The sequence below is a fragment of the Mus pahari genome, chromosome 1 (assembly GCF_900095145.1).
Source record: "Mus pahari chromosome 1, PAHARI_EIJ_v1.1, whole genome shotgun sequence".
Classification (NCBI taxonomy): Eukaryota; Metazoa; Chordata; class Mammalia; order Rodentia; family Muridae; genus Mus; species Mus pahari.
In genome coordinates, this window is record NC_034590.1 from 55,744,197 (window position 1) to 55,756,075 (window position 11,879).

At 44.6% G+C, this 11,879-nt stretch overlaps 1 protein-coding gene across 6 annotated transcripts in view; it reads right to left on the reverse strand.

The window, feature by feature from the left end:
- Arnt2 (aryl hydrocarbon receptor nuclear translocator 2) overlaps positions 1-11,879 on the reverse strand; it is a 168,957-nt gene that overhangs the window by 90,209 nt on the left and 66,869 nt on the right. The gene's annotated exons all lie outside the window — the stretch shown is intronic.

Consider the following 11,879-nt stretch of genomic DNA (forward strand, 5'->3'; position numbering starts at 1 on the left):
CGGTGACTGCTTAGGATAGGGGGGGGGGGCAAAGACTTCCTTGTTCCAGTTGGGGAAAATTATGTGTAATTTATACTTTGGATCCCCATACAGGTCGTATTTCTCCTGAACCTAGTTTCTTTTCTGACCTCCCCTGACCTTTCCCCGTCTCCTTTGACATTTAGTCCCAAGAGGGTTCACATACCTGTGTGCAGTTATGTGTCTAGGGAATTCCACTAAAGATAAAGGTACCAAAGACAGGAAAAAGGAAGCTGAGATACGGCAGACATGCTCTGAGCACCATCCTCACATCAATACCGAGGAGAAAATAAAGGCTTAGGGAGAATCCCAACCTTGATCAAGGTCATCCAGCAGAACTGAGTCTATCTCTGTAGTCCCTGCCATCAGCTCTCTGATAGTCTGCAAGTCTGCAAGTGTCCAGCTCTCCTAACCAACACAGCTTAAAGTACTGTTTGAGAGAGTGGCAGATTCATGGGCTACAATACTTAGTGTGCTGAATACAAACATACTGAAGTCGAAGTGGCTCTCTCCCAAGGTGATTGGCTTTATTGCTACCTACAGTCAAAACCACGAGGCCACGTCACAAGCGAGCCATAGAGGGAGAGCTATAAATGACAGGTGGGATTGGCCTCCACAACCTCACTATATAGCTCTTGTGATTCTCAGTCCTCAAAACATGTGCACTGGGTCAAGGTTAAAGAACGACATTGTAAATAGCTCACTGGGGACTAATTTATGTCATCACTCGAAGGGGAAAATTGCAAACCATCCATGCATCTTTCCATTGGATCAATGCCTAAGCACGCAACTGGCAGAGAAGGCTTCTCGTCCGGGTGTAAGCAAAGAATTTACAAAAATAAAGGGAAAACTGGTTGCAGATGCTTTCTTCAATTAGCATTTACTGAAAAGGCAGTGAAGAGGAAAGGCAGAGCTTATGCATGAATTTCCATTCAACCGTTTGCCTGGGGTCATGCCACTTCAGGGGGAGATGTGTGTCATTTTTTGGTGAAGCTGGGGGAAACTATTTTAATTTTCTCGAGCACGCTGGGGTTTTGCAATCAAGCTATTTTTAACTGAAGGCTGTACAAAGTCTGACCATCACGTGAGGTTTTTAACCAAGATCTAAATCATAGCACCAGGAAGCAATGATTCAGTGTCTCTCAAAATGTTCCAAACAACTCGAAATAATTAAATCTTCCTGAAAACAATACTATTCCCAGGCTATTTTTGTCATTGGGGGGGGAGGGTGGTCTGTGGACTCACTGCTTGGGTATCAAGGTTAAGATGAAAGATACTTGGTGAAGAAGGGGAGACTCTGGCAGTGTTTAAAGGGTGGATGCTGTGGATTTTCCATCATGCTATACATCTTTAACATACTCTTTTCATCTTTTTGAATTTTCTCTCCTAGGTACTGGACAGATTGGACTGTACTCTATTTGTGGTCTCTTTCCTTTTATTTTATTTTATTTTTGTTGGTCCCAGAGATTGTATCGGGATATGGGAATTCTTAGATTCTGGTTCATGTTGGAATCACAGAGTTGCTTTTAAAAATACAGATGATGGGACTGGAGAGATGGCTAAGAGGTTGGAAAAACTTGCTCTTGCAGAGGACAAGGACTTGAGCTCAACTCCTAGCTCACATCAGTCTATAACTCCAGTTTCAGGGGAACTAAGGCCCTCTTCTACCCCCATAGGGACAGGTAGGCATGGGTCTGAATCTGCTTCTGCCAATGCAGACAGAGCAAAGTTGCAGGCCTGATCCATGACAGGGGGAAGCTGGCTAGGACTCGTGTATCAGATGGTGAACCGAGTCAGAACAAAGAAGGGCAAATGAAGACAGACGCCCAGTCTTAGAACTCAGGCAGCTTTGAAAGCATAAGCAAGAATCCTGAAGAGGAAGGCTGGCTGCTTGGATCTGATGATCTGGATTCCAACCCCAGCAGACCTGATCAGTGTAGACAAGGACATACTGCTCTCTATGCCAACCCACGTCAGTTAGACGGTCAGGCTGGAAAGAAATGAAGAGGGATCAACTAAGGAACAGCAGAGGGATTGAGCAGCATGGTCCCATCTATATCCCATTCCCAGCTGAATGGACACGATGCCAAGATGCTGAGGCAAGCTAAGTCACATGCCACGTCCAGGACTGCACGGTTCATTCTTGGGATTTTGATAGTGTTGACTCATAGAGCAGGAAGGTTCACAGTTATAACAGTAACAGCCCTGAATATGCTTATCAGCAAGCAGGTCACACTGCAGCTGAGTTGATCTATGCAAAGAAGCTAGGCAAGTTCAGAGGACCAGCACTAACCACAACACACCACAGGGAGGCGTAAGATCGGTGACTGGATTCAACAACAAGAGCTCAGGGACACTTAGGGGAGTTTCCAGTTCCATCAACGGCTAAACTCACGTCCAGTAGAAACAATTTACCTGTAAGCACACAGGTCATCTAAAAGTTGACAAAAGATATTCTTATTTGGACACAAAAATAACTAGAGCCATTGTGCCAACTCCTCTGATTGATTTTTATCAATCAAATAAAAATTCTCCTGGATATAACCACTTCCTTCTATCTCCCCCTTTTACAAGCCTGGATTTAATTTGATTTTATATCCCCTCAAGTTTACATCCTCCCAGAATTGTGTAGCTTCTAAATATCTTAAATAAATCTGATCTAAAATAAGTTCTATATATATATATGTATGTATGTATGTATGTATGTATGTATATATATATATAATATATATAATATAATGGATTATGGATAATGAAGGTGTTAGTCTAACATAACTGGTGTCCTTATAAGAGGAGCACTAGACACTGAGACACCAAGTAATGTAGGAGGCACAGACCAAGAGGCTTAGAACAGGTTTCCACCCAGAACCCACAGAAGGAACTAATCAAGTTCACACTAGTCTTTCAGAATTCTGACATCGAGAGCAGTGAAGAGAAGACATTCCTGTTGTTTGAGCTGTCTTAGATATGATCATTCATTATAGTAAACTCAGGAAAACACCCTCACCCAGCCCAACCTGCATCATCTCTTTTTCCTGGATAACTCCCACACCTGCATGAGTTGAATCCTCCCATCTCTGAAGCTCATCCACCACACCTTCCTGAGACGAAGCCTCTGTATGCTGCCGAGATGAACTCTACCTTCCCCATACAGCCAATCTGGATTCCCACTCCCATCCTCCATGCTATGGCTCCAGGGAGCTTCTCACTTACAACAGGATCTCTTTGGTTGGAAACTCTGAGACTCTAATGTGTGGGGGCTCACGATGCTCTGGGAATAGGTGCTGCCTCCCCTCTTTTGGCCATCTTACCTGGCTCACCCTTGGTTTCCTTGACACAGCTTACAAAGCAGTTCCCACCCCATGACCTTCCCCAACCCATCTAGACAGGTCAAATACTGTGTTACTGGCTGTTGTTTCCCTTGAGGATCTTACTCTATGGCCCACCATGTTATGTGTGCTAAACAAGAATTCTTTTCTGGTGTCTGTTCCCATAAACTGTAAAATCCACAAGAGCTTGGCTACTTTGGTTTAATTCATTACCATATCCCTAACACTTAGCATAGTAACTTGAAAAAGGTCACTGGTACTTGGTGAGCCTGTGCTTGATGGATGACTATGAGTGAACAGAACTAGGAGAGGATGAGAAGTTCCGCTTTTCTCACCGTGTTCCTGCTAAACCTATGCTGACAAGACACTTTCAGGAGACATGAGAAGAAATGAAGCAGGGCAAGCGGAGACATTTGGAAAGCCACCCATCTATGTTAACGGTTCAGTGTCATTCTCAATTATTCCGAAATGAATGAAACATTAGTTTCCAAATACAATTACCATGGCTTTCTCACAGATTAGCTCTGAAATGTTCTCTATTGGTTCTTAGTAAATACGTTGTTATCAGCATCTATAGAGGAAGAAGTGCGTCCATCTGAGTTAATTAGTTCTCGAGGTAAAAAATCATGGGCTGCAAATGTCACCAGGTCCAGATGATTAAGGGCAGGATCCTCCACCTCCCCTAACTGCCACCCCATGTCCCCATGCTGGCCTCCTCCTCATCCCTTTTGGTCCCATGCTTGAGTCACACTAGATCAGTCTCAGCTGCTGGAGACTGCAGCATGTGTAGAAACACTGTCTATTGTGACACTACCATGATAATGAACCCAGCAGCTCAGGTTGGAGCCCTGTCCAGATTCAGGAAATCAATTTCAAAATAAAATATGAGAGAAAAATACAAACAGTTCCGGGGCATCAGCATGCCATGTATTCATGAAGCAAAACAAGGCAGGTTGTGTAAATATTTGACCAGAAAGAACTGAACCAACTCCAAAGAAACATCTGGGATGGAAGGCGCTGTGGTTTCCAGCGGGAGTGTCTCTGTGAAAGGCAGAACAAGTGATGCAGTGCTCAGCTCTCCACTTGTGTGTACTCACTGGGCACCTCGGAAAGCCCAACTGCAAGCACTTTCCCTGAAGATCGGGTGTTTGTTTACTACACAGCCGGGCAATTTTCAATGGCTTAACACAAATAAACATGCTTCCCTAGCCATTAAGACATTTCGTTTTTCTTTCAAACAACTGAAACTTAATAACAGTGTTAATAGTTGAGATAAAAATCCAGAATTATTATTTTTTTCTTCTGTGTTACCTAATATGGCAAGAAGTGGACTGCTGGGTGTGTTTAGGGTTTCAGATTCTGGCATCAGTCCAAAGACTAAGTTGGGGTAGTCCAAAGAAAATAAGCTATGTGTCTGAAAATATGGTTTTCATGAAGTTACCTTCGTGACTGACAGTTGGAAATACACCATCTTTTTCCTGAACTGATACCACAGGGTGGACTGCATAGTTCACAGAATTCCTATGGGATCAACTATCTGCCTTACATTCTTCCCCTAAAGGACCCAAGTGCATGGCTCAGTTCCACACTATCTTTGCTCTCTCTCTTGTGAAGTGTTACCAAGGCAGCCCAGCTGCCTTGGGTGGGCTAAGACCAAATGTGACAACTGCCAGCTATTTTCCCGGACCACTCATCCTGTGTTGTGCACTGTCTCTCTGCCTGGCCTTTGGAGCACCTGGCCGCAGGCTTTCAATAAGTCTATGTTTCAAAAAGTTCCTAGAAGATTCAGGTGCTGATGGTCCATAAAACACTCTTACCAAATCTCAAGATTGACCTGCCCAGTACAGATAAATGTGAATGGAGTTCCAAAATTAATCAGAAACTTTACAAAGTATTCTATCCCCATACTCTTCTGAGGTAGAACTTAAACTGAAGTCAAAGAGCCTGACATGGTCAAGAATAAAGGTGGACTCAATTCGAGGAATTTGACAAAAAAAAAAAAAAATGACAAAATTGTGTCACCTAATTGGTAAGTCTCAAAGTTCAGAGTGCATCTCAAGGACTAGCACGTGGGTTAACAGACAGACTGCTGTAGTTTCTGATTTAGTGGGTACAGGGTAAGCTCAGACTCTCATTTCCAGCAGGTTCAAAAATGATGCTCACGTAGCTGATGGAGAACCATACTGAGAACCACTGCTGGAGACCACAGAAAGGCAGCAAGACACCTGGACTGTCTGCCTCGGTCCCACAACTCTGACACCATCCACCTCTCGTGTGTACTTGAGCCTTCAATGCTACTCTGACCTGCCTGGAATGAGCTGCTGTGCTGGACTGATTGCTGGTGGTGCAGGGGTATTGGAGGCAATCTCTACGCTCATGACTACAATGAAGCAGAGGAGGCCAGAAAATGTAAGGTTCTCATCTCTCCTTTATGCCTAAGAGTTATCATCTGGTCCAGGTCCTCTCCCCAAACTCACTCCAGGTGAGTATATCTTCGACTCTGGGTGAGTATATTCAGTACTCTGTGACTGAATCTGGTATGCAGTGTGGGTGGTTATTCTCTACAGTGCATAAAAAGTGCCATAGAAATGTAAGTGGATTAATTACAGGTATTAATATTTCACTGTTAGGGTTGAATGAGAAAATGAAAGTCACAAGCATCTATAATCCCACAAGTGTCTTCTCTCTAGACAGGCTGGGAGACTCTCGAGTGTATATGGCATCTTGAAGCTCTCATGGAAAATGCCTGATGAGAGGCTGTGAGCACAGCTGGCTGAAAATGGTTCCCAAGTGGACGGCTCTCTGCACAGATATCTGTGCCCGGACAGGAGCCTGGCCAGATACTGTGATCCAAGATTCAAAGCATCCCTGGACTTCAGCAAAACTCAGAAGGAGATAGGAATGCCTAATCACAGCTGATTGGGATAAGTGACTCATACAGAGGGGCTTTCCAGATGAAGCCTTGGGGACCAACCTAGCTTGGGTTCTCCCCAAGTTATGACAAAGAATCCAGGCTGCAACAGTTGGGAAATGGAGGTTTATTCAAAAGTAGAAGCCGGGAGGTGAGGAGCTGGAGAGGATGATCGCAGGGTGAGCTGCATCTCATGTAACCTGTCTACAGACGTCAAGGTTTTCATGAATTAATGAATAAGTGGTCATTGAGAAAGGAACGAAGGAAGGGAAGGAGGGAGGGAGGGAGGGAGGGAGGAGGTAAGAAAGTCAGTTACTTAGTTTACTGTTGGCTTGCACCCACTTCTACCATCAGGCAGTCTATTTCCAAGTTATTCCCTATTCCGACCCCAAATGCTGACCCAGTTACCTGAATTCAGGAAAACCCTGCAGATCCTTAACCACAGAAGGCAACGCAGGGGACATGGACCCAATGAACTTCCTCTTGAAATGCCCACAGACTAACCTTTCCCACATCCTCTCTCGGGTTGGAGAACAGAAGCCATTCCTCCCAGGGAGGTGCTGGGGGTCATTGGCAAAGGGCCTTCTGTTTCTGCTCACCAGGATCAAGGTTTTCCAGAGTTCAACCACCAGACAACATTGAGAGGATAGGCTCCCTCCTTGTCTCCTGGGTGGTGTCTTTGCTGCCCCCTGCTTGCTTTCTGAACCTGGTGCTTGGGTATATCCGGTTACAACTAGAGCGCTTGTTGCCACTTGGAAAGCCCTGGGCCTCTCCACACCCTCCCCAGCCCTTCCTCACTGAGAGTGACTGCTCAGATCACTCAGAGATCTAAAATGGTTATTTCTGCAGCCCTCTTAACTACAAGATGCTTTTCTGTCTTGACCACACCTTGTCCCCATCGGGACCACCTTATACACTGCTGCTTGGCATCCCTCCCTCCTCTGAAGAATCATTTTGAAGTGGTAGAGGGAGAGGGGCTAAAACCTGGAGCAGTAATGAGACAGGCCAGTGCTGTGTTGAAGTGCTGTCTCTACTATTCCAGGAGGCAGCCAGGGCCTTGTGGAGGAAGTAGGTGGTGTGTCCAATAACCTACATCCAGCTTCTAGTTTCAGTGGTGATGGCTCTGAGTACAGTGTAGGTACAAGTGCCTTGGATGGAGAGGCTGGCCTTGAAGCCTGGCTCTGGGTTTCCTTAGCCCTTAGGATGGGTCAGGGCAGGACAGAGCAAAGGAATCTAAACAGAGCTAAGAAAGACAAGCCTGGAACACTCACAGAGACTCTGGCAGAAAGCCATTCTGCAAGTTAGTTGCTGAGCCAGAGGCCCCAAGCCCAGAACTACATGTAAACGTGTGGTACTGCTTGAGAGCCCCACAAGAAACAAAGGCAAGCTGAGATGGAAAAAAAAAAAAAGAATCAGGTTCAGTTCACATTATTTGATACAGGTGTGCTTCATAAGGCAACTGTGGACACTGGGTGAGTAAATGCAGAGCCACTGCTCCTAAGAAAAAGCCATGGTTAGGTCCCTGCAAATGGCCATTCATGTTTTCATCAAGCAGTTAGTACAGTGCCTGGTTTTATGAGTAGGTCTATTGAAAAACCCATCGACATTCAGCATATACTGCCAGCTGGTGAACGCTGCACTCAGAGACATCAACTAGTGTAACTAGTGGCTGGATATAGGTTATTGGAGACGCCCTCCATTGCTGCCTTCTGGAAGGGTAGTATCAGCATTTTAGCACAGTGCTGGCCTATCGTGTTACTGCTCCAGGCTTTAGCCCCCTCTTCCCCTCCCATTTTCTAAGTAGTAGATTAGATCCTATTTGGAGACCTTAGATGAGAGAATAAATTCAGAGCTGGAAGGAGCCTTAGGAATCTCTCTTGTACTGGGAGATGAACAAAGATAAAAGAAGAAAGGAACTTTCCAAGATCTCCAAGAAAAGACCAGAGCAAATCGTAGTCTCCCAGCTCCCTTTCCGTGGCTATGCCTATTTTCTACATTGCTGCTGCCAGCCTCATGAAGGTGCCACCACTGACTCTCAATAACATTAGAGTCCAGCCCTCATTCACAGAAGGACCAAACCTCTGCAACGATCCACACTTCCATGGTACTTCCAAGGCTCTTCTCACCACCCTTGGTCACACCTGACTAGCTATGGAAAGATTTAACTCAACAAAGAACCCTACTATCTCTTCTAGATACCACACCTCTGTGAAAACATCACTTCCTAGGTCCCTGGGCCAACAGAGCATTCTGTGCATCTGCCTTGGCTCCCTTGTTTGTTCTCTCTCATAGTGCACACACAGAACATTTCCTCCTCAGACTATGTTCAATACAGATGGTGCTGCAGGTCCAATAAATGAGGATGTCCACTTTCCAGGAGAGAGATTTAGAGGAGGGAGTCTCCTTTAAGGGAGGGTTTGGCTGTTCTTAAGACACCTCTATCCCAGCAGGCCTTCCCTAGCTCCCTGACCCTGAACCTGTCACCATAACGTCCCCAAGTGGTCCATATTTACTTATTTTTGACCTCAGGTCACAGAGTTTCAGAGACAGAAGAATTTGAGACCTGTGTCCAATAATCAAAGGCACTAAGTAATCCTTAAGATTTTTTAATGAAAAATTTTATATTAACTGTACACTTAGGATGCTCAATAATCAACCTCCAGTCCGTCCTGGGCACCAGTGAGCCTCATGCCTGTCAACACACAGCCCGACTGCAAGGAGCCCTTTCAAGCCATGTCCCCCAGCTTAACAGTCTTGTGTTAAGACATAGTCCATTTCACTATGCGATTCTAAAACAGAACCCTGGGCTCTCTCATACCCTAAGGCTCAGGACCCACATCTCCAACCCCATCTTCTTTTCCAGAGGAGCCAGGCTAGCAAGAGAGCTTAGAGATCTGACTGTCCATAGCTCACTGGGAGAACAACCATACTGTGCTACTCAGTCAGATACATAAAGACTTCACACAGAAATATCCACTAGCCTCTGATGAGCCAGTCAGTAGCATCTTGGCTTGAACCCTTCCCCTGCCATCTGGGTCTCCTGATGGGTTTGAAGAAGCCACATCCTGCGGCCAAATACAGAGAATTCTGGGGAAAACCAGCTCTTTCCAGAGGAGGTGACTTCAGCTTTTAAACCAACACTTCCTGGCTTACTTCTTTCTTTCTCACAGTTCCCAAGCGTTGAAATGCACAATCTGTGGTCCTTACAATGTCAGCTCAGCGAGGGAGCAACAGTGTCTTCCTGAGTCGGAGCTTGCATTGTTCTTTTACAGGCATGATGAGATGGTTGACTCACAAGTCCTATCCCCATGCTAAATCTCTATCCACAGATTACCAGCACCGAAGAAAGCAACTCCTTCAGAAACAGTCAACGTCTACCAGTTTGGACACCACTGACTTTGATTTGATTCTAAGTGTTATGGGTAGAATTGCGACCCTCCCTCAATAACTCATAGGTTGAAGACTTAACTCCCAGAACGTTAGAATATGACTGCTTTTGGAGTATGGTCTTTAAAGAAGTAATGATGGTAAAACTAGGTTCTATGGTTGGCATCCTTCGAAAGACTAGGAATTCATATAGAAAAAGATTATGCAGGATTCAGAGGGAACCATCTGGAAACTAACAAGAGGTCTCTAGAGAAGTAACCCTGCTGACACCATGATCTTGGATGAAATGAACTGAATACTTGATACAACTTGGCAGGCTGACATCCTAATCCCCAGGGTTGTGGGAGCATTAGGTCATGAGCATGGAGCCCTTGTGACTGTGACAGTCCTTTCTACCCTGTGAAGACACAGATAGAGGCATCTAGGAGCCAGAAAGTGCACTCACCAGACATATTAACTTTCAGCTTGATTCTAGACTTCCTAATCTCTAAAACTGTGAGAAAAATACATACTTACATACATACATACACACACACACACACACACACACACTCACACACACACATACACACATACTCATACACACACATACACACACACGCACATACACACACACACATACACACACACGCACACACACACACACACGCACACACACACACACATACATGTAAATTAATTTAATGTAAGGGCATATACACCTTTTATTTTTAATTTGTACGTCTGGGTATGTCAATGTGAGTGCAGTTGCCTACAAAGGCCAGAAAAGGGCATTAGATCCCCTGGAGTTGGAGCTACAGGCAGTTGTGAGCTGCCCAATGTGAATTCTGGGAACTGAACTCAGGTCCCCTGGAAGAGAAGCAAGTAAGTGCTCTTTGCCACTAAGCCATCTTTTCATCCCCATATTTAAACATGAATGGCTCATAGTAGTTTGTTTCAGATGATGTGGTCTAAGAGATTGAGTTTCCAGCTTCCAAACTATGAAAGAAAGTCAATTCCTGCAGTTGGAGTTAGCAAGACTAGGAGATGTGTCACAGAGGCCTGAGGTGACTATAGTGAACAGTGACTCACTTACTGATTAGGCCTCTGCTAAGTAGCTACTACATGCAAACCACCAGAATTTAGCACTGTGCTAGACATAAACATGAGAACTCCAACAATACACAGTAGAGTCAGGGAGGAATAGATCACAAATGTGAGTTATATAAAAGAATGCAAATATTTTAATAGACCACATCTATAACTTCTGTTATGAAAATATACATTTGTTCCGATTTGACTGATACGTTAGGGAACAATTGGAGAAAAATGTGGGTTTTGTGTTTTCCTCTCCATGGGAAAGAGTAGGTGACCACAGACCACTGCATCCGGCTGAAACTAGCCACACAGAGAGTCCTATCACTCAACCCCAGACAGCTACAAAACTACCAAAAGGAATGTCAGCTCATCAACACTTGGTGCTAAAACTCTCCGGCTGACACTCCATGACTGTCCAGGTAAATTTCATGAGAGCGCACAGGTGATAAGACCTTCTGAGACCCATTTCCTCAACCAAACCTGTCATTTTCCAGGCCAAGCACCAAGCTTAATAACACTTATGAATGTCACTTAAAGCCATGCTGTCATTTTCGGTAAGTTCCTACTTTTACTTTTATCTGTTACGGAGTGTTTCACTTCCAACCCACTTTCCCACTGAATTCTGCAGATTTATTGCATGTTTTTGAACAGAAAAGTGATTTTGAGAAAGTGTCTGTTTGTATGGCAGAAGTGACTTAGTTAAATGTTTCAATATGGAACTGTATTTCAGGTGGTTAAGGCCTGGTTTGTAAGTGATGGATAGAAGTGATACGTAGAGAACATATGGGTCTCACTAATGTGGAAAAAGCACCTCTTGCTGGCCACATGCTCTAATTACAGATAAAATTCAGAATAAAAGTGACATACTAAAAATTAAAGATACTGTGAATGAAGGCATACACAACTAAACACAACTAAATAACATACATCACCTCGCCTTTAGGATATTCTATGATTTCTAGCTTCCAAATGTATTTACTGGAAGAAACAGGGTTCTTTTGAAACAGGGTTTCTCTGTGTCACCCTGTCTGCCCTAGAAATCACTCTGTTGATCAGGCTGGCCTGCCTCTGCCTCAGTAGTGCTGGTATTAAATGTATGCACCATCACCACCACCACACCACCACCACCACCATCACCACCACCACCACCATCACCA